Here is a 15,689-nt window from a genome sequence, read left to right on the forward strand (position 1 = left end):
GTATCAACCTAGATTTTGTGCTCAAGTCTCTGGCCTGGGACTTGAACCCACAACCAACTGAGTGCGCAACATACTGAGCCACACCTAAAGAAAAGGCTGAAGCAAAAGTGTAGTAAGCTTTTCTTCAGTTCCTAAACAGGATCAGTGCCATGATTGTGAAGGTAATCAATCATCTCCAGGATTCATTATCAATGTTTTTTTAAGTTTTGGTGTCCTTACAGGGCCCTGAGCGGAATTCGTGCCAGCCCTCAGCTGGCGAGAGTACCGTTGTGCCTTATGTAGCAGTCGGCGCGCAGACTCCATGGATTTTTAGATTATGAACCCTAATTAAAAACTGGACAGGCTGCTTGGAGGGGGGAAGCAGTGAAAAACCACTCAAGCTGGAGATGACTCATTCATATGGAAAAGAACTGTCCTTGGAAACAATGGCCCGAGAGGCCCACTCCCACGTCTTGATTAACAAGGCTGATGACTCATTGTTCGGGTCAAGATCAACTCGTTAAGTTAATCGGCTGGAAGATCAAAATGAGATCAAGAACCATTCAAACCTCGAAGGAAGCTTGAGGACCATTCCCTGAGGCCATGTTTCCATTAAACCCACAGACAGCAGTCTGTATACTGGAGGGGTATATTTAGAGAGCAGTTTGAATAGCTCTCTCTCTCCTGCCCTCCACACAACAGAACGTCACGAGGAGCAGAGCCTTGCTCTTCCAACCGAGGCGGACTTCGACTAAAGCTGGGACTCGCATGCCGCAAGGCCGGTACGGAACCAGGTAACCGAGATGTACGGGAAGAAGCTGCAAGCAAGATGAAAAGGGTAATCTAGGTGAGCATTGCCAAGCCTACACACCCACAAGATCACTTAGCTGTGTGAGGGGGTGCCTGTATGTTCCTACTAAACCAGAGGGGTTTTAGCGAGGCCCGACCAGAGCAGACCTGCGTGAGGTACGAGCAGCGCAGCGACTTTAAAAGGAGGAGCCAGGCGAGGCCCGACCACAGCGGCTGACCTGGGAGTGCAGTGAGGAGCGAGGCCCGACCAGAGCGGACCTGCGTGAGGTACGAGCAGCGCGGCGACTTTAAAAGGAGGAGCGAGGCGAGGCCCGACCAATTCAGCAGCAGGGGAGAGAGGTAAAAAGTAATCCAAGTGTGACGTCACCAGGAAGCAGGTAAGTGATTGGTTGGTGAGTATTTCTTTCTCCTTTTCATTACAAGCTTAAATTCTGCAGTTTATATTTTCTTGGGTCTCTGTGGTGTAGTGGGGACAGTTGGTAAATAAGCGCCCTAAAATATATCTTTAACTGGTGGTATTGAATGAATTTAAATTAATTAAAGGGGTAAGTTATGCCAGGAGAGCCCAGCCCCGTGTTATGCTCCTCTTGCTCTATGTGGGAATTCAGGAACACTGCCAGTGTCCCTGACGACCACGTGTGCCAGAAATGCATCCAGCTGCAGCTACTAATGAGCCATATTGAGGCGCTGGAGCTGCGGATGGATGGGTTGTGGAGCATTCACAATGCTGAGAGGGTCGTGGATTACACGTTTGATGAGTTGGTCACGCCGCAGGGTAGGGCTGCACAGGCAGAAGGGAAATGGGTGACCACCAGGCGGAGCAATAGAAGCAGGCAGGTAGTGCAGGGGACCCCTGTGGCCATCCCTGTTTCAAACAGGTATACCAATTTGGATACTGTTGAGGGGGATGACTCACCAGGGGAAGGCAGCAGCAGCCAACTTCCTGGCACCAGGGGTGCTTCTGCTGCTCAGGAAGGGAGGAAAAAGAGTGGGAGAGCAATAGTGGTAGGGGATTCTATCGTAAGGGGAACAGATAGGTGTTTCTGTGGCCGCAGACGTGACTCCAGGATGGTTTGTTGCCTCCGTGGTGTCAGGGTCAAGGGTGTCACTGAAAGGCTGCAGGGCATTCTGAAGGGGGAGGGTGAACAGGCAGAGGTCGTGGTTCACATTGGGACCAACGACATAGGTAGGAAGAGGGATGAGGTCCTGCAGCAAGAATTTAGGGAGCTAGGTAGCAGATTAAAGAGTAGGACCTCAAAGGTTGTAATCTCTGGATTGCTCCCGGTGCCATGTGCAAGTGAGTATAGGAATAGGAGGATAGAGCAGATGAATGCGTGGCTAAAGAGTTGGTGCAGGAGGGAGGGCTTTAGTTTCCTGGATCACTGGGCCTGCTTCTGGGGAAGGTGGGACTTGTACAAGTCGGACGGGTTGCACCTGAACCAGAGCGGGACAAATATCCTTGCGGGGAGGTTTGCTCGCACTGTTCGGGGGGGTTTAAACTAAAATGGCAGGGGGTTGGGAACCTGAGCAGGGAGACAGAAGAAAGGAAAACAGGGATAAAAGCAAAAGATAGAAAGGAGAAAAACCAAAAGTGGCAGTCAGAGAAATCAACGGTTTAAATCAAATGTGGCCACAGTAAATAATAATTCTAATAGGTCTAAGAGCGTTAAAAAAACAAGCCTGAAGGCTTTGTGTCTTAATGCGAGGAGCATTTGTAATAAGGTGGATGAATTGGCTGTAAACGAATATGATTTGGTTGGGATTACGAAAACGTGGCTCAAGGATGGCCAAGACTGGGAACTCAACATCCAGGGGTATTCGATATTCAGGAAAGATAGGCAAAAAGGAAAGGGAGGTGGGGTAGCATTACTGGTTAAAGAAGGGATTAATACAATTGTCATGAAGGATATTAGCTCTCATGATGTGGAATCTGTATGGGTAGAATTGAGAAATACTAAAGGGAAAAAACATTAGTGGGAGTGGTATATAGACCTCCAAACAGTAAGGCGGAGGTTGGGGATGGCATTAAAAGGGAAAGTAAAGAAGCGTGCAATAAGGGCACAGCAATCATCATGGGTGACTTTAATCTACATATAGATTGGGCCAACCAAATTAGTAACAATACTGTGGAGGAGGAATTCCTGGAGGGTTTACGGGATGGCTTCCTGGACGAATATGTCGAGGAACCAACCAGAGATCAGGCCATCTTAGACTGGGTATTATGTAACGAGAAAGGATTAATTAGCAATCTTGTTGTACGAGGCCCCTTGGGCCAGAGCGATCATAATATGATCGAATTCTTCATTAAGATGGAGAATGAAGTAGTTGACTCAGAGACAAGGGTCCTCAATTTAAATAAAGGAAACTACGATGGTCTGAGGAGCGAGTTGGGTAGGATTGATTGAGGAATGGCACTCAAAGGGTTGACGGTGGATAGGCAATGGCAAACATTCAAAGACCGAATGGATGAGCTACAGAATTTGTTCATCCCAGTTTGGCATAAAAATAAAACCAAAAAGGTGACTCAACCGTGGCTAAAAAGGGAAATTAGGGATAGCATAAGATCCAAGGAGAGGACATATAAATTGGCTAGAAAAAGCAATAATCCTGAGGATTGGGAGCAGTTTAGGAGTCAACAAAGGAGGACAAAGGGATTAATTAAGAAAGGGAAAATAGAATATGAGAGTAAGCTATCAGGGAACATAAAAACTGACTGTAAAAGCTTTTATAGATATGTGAAGAGAAAAAGATTGGTGAAGTCAAACGTAGGTCCCTTACAGTCAGAATCAGGGGAATTTATAATGGGAAACAAGGAAATGGCAGACCAACTAAATACATACTTTGGTTCTGTCTTCACAAAGGAGGACACAAATAACCTCCCAGAGATGCCGGGGAACATAGGGTCTGATGAAAGGGAGGAACTGAATGAAATCAGTATTTGTAGGGAAATGGTGTTAGGAAAATTGATGGGACTGAAGGCCGATAAATCCCCAGGGCCTGATGGTCTACATCCCAGGGTACTTAAGGAAGTGGCCCTAGAGATAGTAGATGCATTGCTGGTCATCTTCCAGAACTCGATAGACTCTGGAACGGTACCCATGGATTGGAGGGTAGCTAATGTTACCCCACTATTCAAAAAAGGTGGTAGAGAAAGAGCGGGGAATTATAGACCGGTAAGCCTGACATCGGTAGTGGGGAAAATGCTAGAGTCTATTATAAAAGATGTAATAGCAGAGCACTTGGAAAGCAGTGACAGGATCGGACAAAGTCAACATGGATTTACAAAAGGTAAATCATGCTTGACTAATCTACTGGAATTTTTTGAGGATGTAACTGGTAAAATAGATAAGGGAGAACCAGTGGATGTGGTGTATTTGGACTTTCAGAAGGCTTTTGATAAGGTCCCACACAAGAGATTAGCGTGCAAAATTAAGGCACATGGGATTGGGGGCAAGGTATTGACTTGGATAAAGAACTGGTTAGCGGACAGAAAGCAAAGAGTTGGAACAAACGGGTTGTTTTCCGAGTGGCAGGCAGTGACTAGTGGGGTACCGCAAGGATCGGTCCTAGGACCCCAGCTGTTCACAATATATATTAATGATCTGGACGAGGGAATTGGATGTAATATCTCCAAATTTGCAGATGACACAAAGCTGGGTGGGAGGGTATGCTGTGAGGAGGATGTCGTGAAACTCCAGTACGATTTGGACAGGTTGGGTGATTGGGCAGAAACATGGCAAATACACTATAATGTGGATAAATGTGAGGTTATCCACTTTGGTGGCAAAAACAGGAAGGCAGATTATTATTTGAATGGCAATAGAGTGGGAGAAGAGGAAGTGCAAAGAGACCTGGATGTCCTTGTGCACCAGTCGCTGAAGGTAAGCATGCAGGTGCAGCAGGCGGTTAAGAAGGCAAATGGTATGTTGGCCTTCGTAGCAAGAGGGTTCGAGTACAGGAACAAGGATGTCTTGCTACAGGTGTACAGGGCCTTGGTGAGACCACACCTTGAGTATTGTGTGCAGTTTTGGTCACCTTACCTGAGGAAGGACATTCTTGCCATGGAGGGAGTGCAGCGAAGATTCACCAGGCTGATACCTGGGATGGCAGGAATGACGTATGAGGAGAGATTGTGTCGATTGGGCTTACACTCACTGGAGTTTAGAAGATTGAGAGGGGATCTCATCGAAACCTATAAAATTCTGTCAGGTCTGGACAGACTAGATGCAGGAAGGATGTTTCTGATGGCTGGGGAGTCCAGAACCAGGGGTCATAGTCTAAGGATAAGGGGTAAGCCATTTAGGACTGAAATGAGGAGGAATTTCTTCACCCAGAGAGTGGTGAACCTGTGGAATTCTCTGCCACAGAGGGTGGTGGAGGCCAGTTCATTAAATATATTCAAGAAAGAGTTGGATATATTTCTTGAGGCTAAAGGGATCAAGGGATATGGGGAGAAGGCAGGGACAGGTTACTGAATTTGGATGATCAGCCATGATCTCATTGAATGGCGGAGCAGGCTCGAAGGGCTGAATGGCCTACTCCTGCTACTGTCTTCTATGTTTCTATGTTAAGGGTCCTGTGATAGTTTAGTTCACGGGAGGGTGGTTTTAGGCCGTGGTAAATCAGCACGGCAGGGGCTTGTTGGACAAGTGAGGGTTGTACTGTTTTAAACTGTACTGTTGTGTTCACACGGCTCGTACTGTACGTGAGTGGAGTGTTTTTTGTCAACCTTAATAAACACTGTACGGGTGAGCCCGAAAACGCTGTCTGTGTTCAAATCTGTCCTCAGTAATCCCTATCGTCCAGAACCTGTAGTAAGGGGTTTGCGTGCTCGCTACGGGTGGGGTGAAACCACTTACAATAATTGCCAATTGCGGCAGAGGCCATAGGAAATTGGCCACCGTAAAAACCGGTTACAGATTTGGCGACCGCGGCAGGACGATGGCCGGTTGTGGATTAGATATGGACAGTTTGGAGGGCAAGAGATCCGGGATGGAGGACAGAATTTCCTCCTACGTGTTTAAAAAAGTTAACGTATCCCAGCAATGGGTGCTGGAGATGTTGCGCTCTGTGAGTCCCCAGGATAGGGCCGCAGAGTGGACAGGGAGCAAGGAGCACAGGAGGGCCAAAGAGAAGGCGATCTGGCTCCTGTGCTTCCAGAAGCAAGTTCAACTGCTCCGGGAGCAGGTTCAAAAGCTCAAAAAGGAGCTGAAGGAGTCTGAAGACAAGTCAGGCACGAGGGGGATAGTCGGGAGAAGATTAGTGGAGGAGTTGCACGAGGAAAGACAGGAAAGACGCGCACAGGAAGAGACCTCCCGTTATATGGGGGAATACCTGCGGTGCCAGGTTACGGAGGCCAAGTTAAATGAGCAGGCCTTATGGGAGGAGAACACAAGATTAACAACGAGAGCTGACGGTTTGGAGGGTTGGCTAATGGACATTAAACTAGCTCATAAGGTAGCTAGAAATAGGGGCTATAAAGACTTTAATCACAGTCCCTGCGAAGAAAGGATTAAAAAAATGACCAAAGCCTTGTCTGGGGCCAGAGGCATGGTCTGTTTAATGGCACCAGGGGAAACCCGGGTGGAGTGGGACGAGGAGGGTCAGGAAGCAGAGGATAAGGTTCAGGACAGGGAAGTCCCACCTGCGCCAGAAGCGCCACCAAGACCAATGTATCCTCGGCGGCAGCAAAAGTATGGTCCACCCACACCAAACGGTGACCAGGGCCCGCTGCAGAGCGATTACATGGTCCCATTCACCACCCCGCAGTTGCAAGCCATGGTAGCAGAGTTGTCCAAACTAAAACAGGGCGGGGACCCCTCAGTTCATTTTATGGAGGTCGAGCAGGTAGGGGGGATCAACAGGTGTAGCAAGGGCGAGACCCACAGACTGATGCTGCTCTCCCTTGATGGGAAACTGTACCAGAGCCTGTCCGCAGCCACAAAAATGGGGCGAGGCACCGCAGAGGGGTTGAAAGAGGAGATCAAGTGGAACAGACTCTACAGTTGGCCGGCGAGGCACCGGCTGCATTTGCGGACAGGCTATGGCTCAGGACCCTGGTAGCAAACAGCCTGCCACGGATTAAAGCCAAGGCAGAAGCATGGTTTGACTCTGAGGACCTCATGAACACGGAGGCAGGCGTGCTCCGGAAATTGGGCTTAGCTTTTAGGGTCGGTTCCGGGGAGGAGGTCAAACACAAGGGGAGGGTACATGAGATGAAGACCAGTAAGGGGGCTAGGAAGGAATGGCGTCAGGAAGGGGGTAACACCGATGAGTCTAAGACTTGTTTCAAGAGTGGGAAGGCGGGACACTGGAGGTGGGATTGCCCGGCCCAAAAGGGTGGCGGTCAGACCAAGGCAAAAACCCCAGGTCACCGAGGCGAAGGAGACGACCAAAGAACCGTTTTATGTTCTGGTGGCCGCCCTTCGCACGGTGATGGGGAAGGACAAAGGAAGGCTGGACGCTGCCATGAGCAGCACAACGCCGACCGCACCTGCATGTCCGCCTTCCTCCCGACTAGAACGCGCCCAGTCTGAGTACCTGTGTCCGCACACTTATGGTGAGTGGGATATGCCCTGCGTTAGGATGGGGGTGGATATGGTGCAGGGGAGATATTTGGTGGACACCGGAGCTTCCAGCACGGTGGTCCATTTGGAAGACCCGACCAATTCACCCTGGTCTAACAAGGTCCCATTTAGCCTAATGGGATTCACAGGGAACGAGCAGGTGGGGGCGATGTCCAAACCCCTGAGAATAGAGCTAGGGTCCCTCTGCACCACGTGTAAGTGCGAGCTAATGAAATGGGAGCAACCAGGGTGGGGAGTCCTCGGGGTTGATTTTATGTTAGCCAACCTGGTCATTGTGGACCTGAGGAATCACCGCCTTTGGGGGGCAGTGGTCTCAGACAAGACAGAGGAGGTGATAGTGATCCCCAGAGATAAGGGAGGAGGGGGTAGTGTATGCACCGTGAAACCCAAAGGGAGTTACGACCTGGAACAGTTAGTTAGTAGCACCCCAGCCCAGTACCAGGCGAATGTGCGGGACAAACTCGCCGCATTCACCACCCATAAACACGATTGTGGCAGGGTGACCAGGGTAGAGGTCCGGGTGCAAGGGGGCCCCTTGTCACGGCCACAAAAGCAGTATAGTTTCCCCCAGGAGGCAGAAGCCGACTTGGAGACAGCACTAGGATCCCTGATAAAACAGAGGGTGTTGAGACTAATAGCCACCCACGTGAACTCACCACTCTGGCCGGTGAAGAAACCCGACCAGTCGTGGAGAGCCACCGTGGACTATCGAGTCCTCAATAATAAGAACATCCCAGCTTGTGCGCCCACAGTCGCAGCTGTCGCCGATCTTATAGGGAGCATTCCAGCAACCACAACCACATTCACAGTGCTGGATATCTCCAATGGGTTTTGGTCGATTCCCCTCAGACGGGAAGACCAATACAAGTTTGCATTTACTTTTAAAGGGCAGCAGTATACATGGACATGTCTTCCCCAGGGGTTCCACAACAGCCCCTCCATATTCCACCAATGCATGGCAGACGCACTAAAAGGCTTCAGCCAACCCCACCATTTAATCCATTACGTGGACGACCTGCTTTTGTTCTCCGCAGAGGGGGAGAACCACAGGCCACTACTGGACGAGCTGCTAAAGCTGTTGCAGGAGGCGGGGTTCAAGGTCAACCCCAAGAAAGCCCAGATCGGCCAGGAGGAAGTCAAATTCCTCGGGCTGACCATAAGGGCTGGTGAAAGGGCCATAGACGAGGCTAGGAGGAAGGCAGTACAGGAGCTACCAGCCCCCAAGAATGTGACCGGGGTAAGGTCTTTTCTGGGACTTCATAGAGGGTTACGCAGCCACGGCAGCCCCTCTGCTTCGGCTCCTCCGCAAGGGAGTCGAGTGGGAGTGGGATCAGAACTGCCAGGAAGCGTTCACTTGCCTCAAAGGGGATTTGCAGACGACACCCGCACTGGGAGCCAGCAACGGTGGGGAGGAATTCTTTTTAGAGGTAGCAGCCAGCGGGGATAGCTCGAGCGCGGCGTTGCTCCAGGAGCAACACGGCAAGCTACGGCCCGTGGTCTACTCATCTAGGGTTCTCACCGAAGTAGAACGGGGATATTCCAACTGCGAGAGGCATCTCCTGGCCACGCATTGGGCCGTAAAGCGCTCACAGCTCTTTATGGGATCATCCCTGATAGTTCTACTCCCCCACCATACCCCCACTCAGATGTTGTTGGACGGGAGAATAAAGGACGGGGCAGTGAGCAGTGCTTGCATTGCCCACTGGACGTTATTGCTCTCGCAGGTGAACTTGAGAGTGCAGGGGTTGACCGAGCCAAAGCTGGCAGCCAACATGATTTACCCAGGGACGGACCACACCTGTACGGTAGAAGGGGTGTGGGATGTAGATGAAGGATTCCGGGCCGGGATACACCCGACGGGCTGGGACATCTATATAGACGGGTCCAGTTCGGTCGTGAAGGGGAAGCGTCTCACCGGGTGCGGAATCTATGACCCTACGGCTAAAATAGCAAAAGCCATTAAACTCCCCAACACCCTGAGTGCTCAGCACGCCGAACTGGCGGCGGTGGCATACGTGGTTCCCCACCCTCTACACCATTTGCTCGGACTCTATGTTCACGTGCAACTCATGCACGGAATACTTGGCAATCTGGCGGATTCAAGTTCGCAGACGGGAAGCCCCTAACAATAGCACCGCTGCTGGGTAAAATTTTGGAGGCCACAGGCACTCGGGGAGATCACTATATTCACAAAGTTAAAGCCCAAGTGGGAAGGCAACCAAAAGGCAGACGAGCTGGCCAAACAGGGAGCCAGGGAAGAAGTATTCTGGGATCCATACAAAGCTGGTCCGGTAGCCGCAATCCGGGTCAAGGGAGGCACACAGCAGGTAGCTTTGGCCCCGGACTTAAAGCAGGTCCAAGCCCAGGATCCCGTCCTTAAGGTCGTCCTGGTAAAGAGAGAGAGTGGGGAATCCATAGAAGGTCCGTTCGGGGCAGCGGACATTAGTATCAAAGAGGGGATGCTTTTCAAAGGGGATCGGTGGGTAGTCCCAGCGCAGCACCGAGAGGAGTTCCTCCAGTTGGCCCATGGGGGTCCGGGAGCAGGACACCCAGGGCCGGAAACTACCTGACAAAGGATAGAGGAGGCAGGGTGGTGGCCCCAGCTCAGGGAGGATGTCTGAGTTTTCTGTGCGCACTGTTTGGTGTGCGCAGTCAATAACCCCGATCCACAGCACAGGAAAGCCCCCATAGGACACACCAGGAGGGTAGAGGGGCCGTGGCAGTCCCTGCAGGTCGATTTCATCGGACCACTGCCCACCACTAAAGCAGGCAACAAGTACTGTTTAGTCCTGGTGGACGTATTTTCCAAGTGGGTGGAAGCCTTCCCTTGCCGAGCAGCCACGGCACTAGCAACAGCTAGAATCCTGGTGAGGGAAGTGTTCTCCCGATGGGGCTGCCACAGGTCGTGGAGTCCGACCAAGGGAGCCATTTCACGGGGCAGGTGATGCAGGCCACCTTAATGCTCTTGGGAATACAAGGGAAGTGGCATGTGGCTCACAACCCCCAATCATCGGGGATTGTGGAGCACGTGAACCGGACACTGAAAGAAAGACTGAGGAAGGAGATAAGTCCATTCCTGCGGAGATGGGACGAGGTCTTGCCTCTAGTCTTGATGGGTGTCCGGGCCAGCCCCTCCAGAAGCACAGGGTACTCCCCACACGAGCCTATGACCGGGAGGATTATGCGCACCCCAACTCATGTGTTGGCGCTGGTCCTCACCGAAGCGCAGGTCAGGGAGGTAAGCTGGGACAGGTTTGCCCAGAATCTGTATGAGACTTTAAAACAGATTCACTGGCAAGCAGCCAGTAACCTGGGGAGTCAGCACCAGAAAAATCGGCTGCTGTTAGAACCCCAGAGAACCCACGAGTGGGAGGTGGGAGACCAGGTAATGGTCCGTAATTACGCCCGAGTAGGGGCATTCGAGCCGCTGTATATGGGGCCTTATAATATCATGGATAAAGCGAACCCCATGGTATATGCAGTAAAACTCCCGAAACGCACAAAGTGGTTTCATGTAAACCAGTGCAAGTTGTTTAACCCCGAGGAGGGGAAAACAAAAGCCAAGAGGCACCAGGGCACAGTCATGAGCCTGGTGGACGCGGGTCTTCCTCCCATGGTGTGGGACGATGATGACCCGGAGGACGGGGCGGTAAGGAGGATCAGTCGGGTCCCACGGCCTAGGGTGTCGTAGACGCCTCCCTACTCGCCAAACACGAGCCGCAAGCGGCCCCGACGGGACAGGTCTTGAAAGGGGCGCTCATTATTGCGGCAGGGAACACTGTAAATATTTTGTAAATAACCAAAACCAGATCTGTGGTGGAAAACCCTCTCACAGAACGGAACTGTTTTGCTTTTGTTTTGGCAGGGAACCAAAGGAGATCGGAGGAACAAGGGGATATGGCCAACAAATTTATTGTACTTCTATTCCTAATGATGATCGGGACTGGCAGCATGGAAAGAGGAGACACCGAGGTGTCCTTCCTCTACGGCTGCACAGGAGGGAACGGGCCTACCGTGACACAGGGGCGTAGGACAGGGGACACGGACGGAATGGCCACTTACTTCCATGAGGGAAGGTGGCCAGGGTGGCTGGGATCGAACTCGACTCGGTACTCTAGCAGCAAGGGTTTCACATATGGAGAAGCTTCCATACCGTGTCCCAAACTGCAGGTCACAGCCACATGGGTTAGGGTGACCGAGGGGAAACGCGTCTGTCTAAGATGTGAGGGACACATTCCCTTGGGACGGTGGTGGTGGTTAAGGAAGTTGGGCCAGGTCAAGGGTAACAGATCCACGGACTGAGAGAAACTGGGGGACGATACGTACCAACAGATTACGGGGGCGAGGGGCGGAGTAGAAGTGTGCTGGAATAAATGGTGGAAAGAGGAACAGGGAATTTACGTGTGCATGTGGGGGTCGGAACGGGTCTGCCCAGCGGGTGTCTCGATCGCCTTCTTGCAGCAGTGGCAGGATTCCGGGGCCAGGATCGGATGGGATCAGAGTGGGGTCTCCTGCGTGATCCCAGACCCTTCCAACACAGTAAATTCCACAGAACTGGTAGCACATGAGAGGAAGCCCCTGCCACAGCCCCACTGGTACAGGAAACACAGATTAGTTGCCCCGCCACCACACCGGGACCAAGGAATGGGTTAGTGTTAGTCCCGACCAGCAAGATCTTCTACCAAGATGTTCACTACAAAGTCGCATCGGTCATTCTAAATTTAACCCGGGTACAGCTGCCCCGGTGGGGTCCGGTAGAAATGAAAAAATTATATGAGGCTCTGTTGAAGGACATGTTCCGACAATTTTATGAATTAAGTTATGGGGACGTGAATCGGGAAAGTCTGTACGATTTAACTGTAAACCATCGTTTTGGGTCAGGGAGATATAGACGGGGGGTTATTTAATGATGCGGCTACAGCCTTCAGCATGGGCACATCCATTATCAACAGTATGGACGATGCACAGTTGCAGATGCAGGTCAACACCTTAAGGGACCAGCTGCGAAAGATACTGGGGGAGGGTAACGAGCTAGAGGGGTCGGAGTTACAGGAAGATCAGGCTATGACGATACATTTAAAGGAAGTCATAGCTGAGCTGGAGGCACACGCTCAGACGATCAATAGTTTGATCAGGGAGGTACAGAATGCCTCGGCGCAGGCAGCGAAAAACGATGCGTGTGTGTTGTACGGTGCGTGGCTGCTGGACGAAGGGCGCAGTAATTTGGAGGACCTACAGCAAGGTCGCGTCCCTTCGTGGGTCAGCAACCGTACGAAAATTTAATGAGCCCATGCCAACTCCGACTGGCCTCAGAGGCATACCCAGTCCCAGTTGACTGTGGCCAGTCCAACCACACTGTAATGGGGATTGTACTCCAGATGCCAGTAATGGGCGGGTCACCGCGGCCAGCGCCGGTATACCGAGTAGAGAATATTGGCGTCCTAAAGGACGGGGTGCACGTGCGACATCATGGGGCCCCACCGTTTGTTGTAAAGTGGGAGAACGCCATGACCTACACTGACCTCAATGGATGCCAAAGCAGGGGCGCGCACGTGGTGTTGTGTCCCTAGCATTTGAATGGGTTTAATCGGCCGGTGTGCGGGTTTGAATCAGAGGGTGAGGAGCCCATTAATTGCGCCATGGAGGTGATGGCCCAAAGCCACGTTCCACCCCAGGTAGCATATGCGGGCAGAGGGACGTACTGCGTCACGACAAGCGTGGACCAGTACCGGGTACACAACGACACTTGGTGCCTGGTCACTGATAAGATTTTCTGCTTCAAACTCCATACAGAAGTTCAGGTGGCTCAAGAGCGCATCATTCCCATTCCAGAGCCCACCAAGGTACACCTCATGGTGAACAACACGGTACAAGACCTGCAGCAATACGTAACGCGGTTCAGGTATGAAATTCCTCATCTGCCCGAACACCTCACAAAATGAATAAAGGAAGTTGAACTCCCCCAAGAGCATTTCTATACCCTTGAGCAACAGAACAGGGAAACGGGGAATGAGATAAAACAACTGGTTTCTCCACCATGGTGGGACATCAGTCTGAATATCGAGATTCCCCCATGGATTCATGTGATTTCTCATGTGATTGTAGTAGTGCAATGTGTGTTAGTGTTTTACCTTCTCCGGTTATCATGCAGAAAGCGAAGTAAAACACTCTGAAATCGGTGGAAAGCTTTGATTAAAGTATAGCCCAGAGTTGACTGTTTGTATGTATGCCTGTAACTGTGATGAGATTTGTTGTATAAAGTGTGAGATACAGGACGCTGGGGTAAAATTTGATGTATGGTTTGGTTGGGATAGACAGTGCACCGCCCGCAGCGGAAGACGACAGAACTTTTGATGATATTTCTGTTTGGGAAAAGTTGAAATATCAAAGGGGGGCCTGTAGCAGTCGGCGCGCAGACTCCATGGTTTTTCAGATTATGAACCCTTATTAAAAACTGGACAGGCTGTTTGGGGGGGGTGGGGGGGGAGCAGTGTAAAACCCACTCAAGCTGGAGATGACTCATTCATATGGAAACAAACTGTCCTGGGAACAATGGCCCGAGAGGCCCACTCCCAAGTCTTGATTAACAAGGCTGACGACTCATTGTTCTGGTCAAGATCAACTCATTAAGTTAATCAGCAGGAAGATCGAAATGAGATCAAGAATCATTCAAACCTGGAAGGAAGCTTGAGGACCATTCCCTGAGGCCATGTCACACACAGAATCACACAGAATCCCCACAGTGCAGATAGAGGCCATTTCGGCCCATCGAGCCTGCACCGACACATATCCCACCCTATCCCCGTAACCCCATGAATTTAATCCCCTAACACTAAGGGTCAATTTATCATAGCCAAATCAACCTAACCCACACATCTTTGGACTGTGGGAGGAAACCGGAGCACCCGGAGGAAACCCACGCAGACACAGGGAGAATGTGCAAACTCCACACAGACAGTCGCCCGAGGCCGGATTTGAACCCGGGTCCCTGGTGCTGTGAGGCAACAGTGCTAACCACTATGCCACCGTGCCCATTAAACCCACAGACAACGGTCTGTGTATTGGAGGGGTATATTTAGAGAACAGTTGGAATAGCTCTCTCTCTCTCTCTCCTGCCCTCCACACAATAGAACATCAAGAGGAGCAGAGCCTTGCTCTTCCAACCGAGACGGACTTCAACTAAGGCTGGGACTCGCATGCCGCAAGGCTGGTACGGAACCAGGTAGCCGAGACATACGGAAGCTGCAAGCAAGATCAAAAGGGCAATCTAGGTGAGCAGTGCCAAGCCTACACACCCACAAGATCACTTAGCTGTGTGAGGGGGTGCCTGTATGTTCCTACCAAACCAGAGGGGGTTTAGCGTTGGAAGGGTCCTGTGATAGTTTAGTTCATGGGAGGGTGTTTTTAGGGCGTGGTAAGTCAGCACGGCAGGGGCTTGTTGGACAAGTCAGGGTTGTACTGTTTTAAACTGTACTGTTGTGTTTACCCCGCTTGTACTGTATGCGAGTGGAGTGGTTTTTCCCAACGTTAATAAACACTGTACGGGTGAGCCCGAAAACGCTGTCCATGTTCCAATCTGTCCTCAGTAATCCCTATCGTCCAGAACTTGTAGTAAGGGGGTTTGCGTGCTCGCTACGGGCGGGGCGAAACCACTTACAATGATTGGCAATTGCGGCAGGGGCCATAGGAAATTGGCCACCGCAAAAACCGGTTACACTTATAAGGGTGCAATGGCAGAATTACAGGGGTAGCACAGAAACAACTCAGCCATGCCCCCTTGACATGGACAGGGGAGGAGGAGCTGTGGGCGGAAGACATTTGCACAGGGCAAAAACTTGGAGGATCCAGATTCTTCCCCGAATTCCAGCACTCCAGAGGGAGATTCACCCTCAGTCCCCAAACCCATGAATTTGTTCCAATGTCTTTTGAACACTCTCCTTTGAAGGTATAACTTGGCAGGACATATTGAGAGAGTGGTTAACAAAGCACATGGGATCTTGTGCTTCATAAATAGAGGTACTGAGTACAAATGTAGAGAAGTCCTGCTGAACCTTTATAAAGCGCTGGTTAGGCCACAACTAGAGTATTGCATCCAGTTCTGGTCACCACACTTTAGGAAGGATGTGAAGGCCCTTGAGAGGGTGCAGAGGAGATTTACCAGTATGGTTCCGGGGGTGGCAGATCTTGGCTACAAGGACAGGTTGGAGAAGCTGGATTTGTTTTCATTAGAGCAAAGGAGGTTGAAGGGTGAGTTGATAGAGGTGTACAAGATTATGACGGGTTTGGATAGGCTAGATGGTGAAAGGCTATACC

At 51.0% G+C, this 15,689-nt stretch overlaps 1 protein-coding gene and 1 pseudogene across 7 annotated transcripts in view; one reads left to right on the forward strand and one right to left on the reverse strand.

Annotated features, from left to right (window-relative positions):
• The window catches only part of LOC147114145 (teneurin-2-like), a 1,360,318-nt gene that overhangs the window by 1,190,612 nt on the left and 154,017 nt on the right, over positions 1-15,689 (reverse strand). The window lies entirely within an intron of this gene.
• On the forward strand, positions 11,483-13,549 carry LOC147114146 (uncharacterized; annotated as a pseudogene).

This window comes from Somniosus microcephalus, chromosome 8 (assembly GCF_052327205.1).
Source record: "Somniosus microcephalus isolate GS21.2 chromosome 8, FLI_Smic_1.0, whole genome shotgun sequence".
Taxonomy (NCBI): domain Eukaryota; kingdom Metazoa; phylum Chordata; class Chondrichthyes; order Squaliformes; family Somniosidae; genus Somniosus; species Somniosus microcephalus.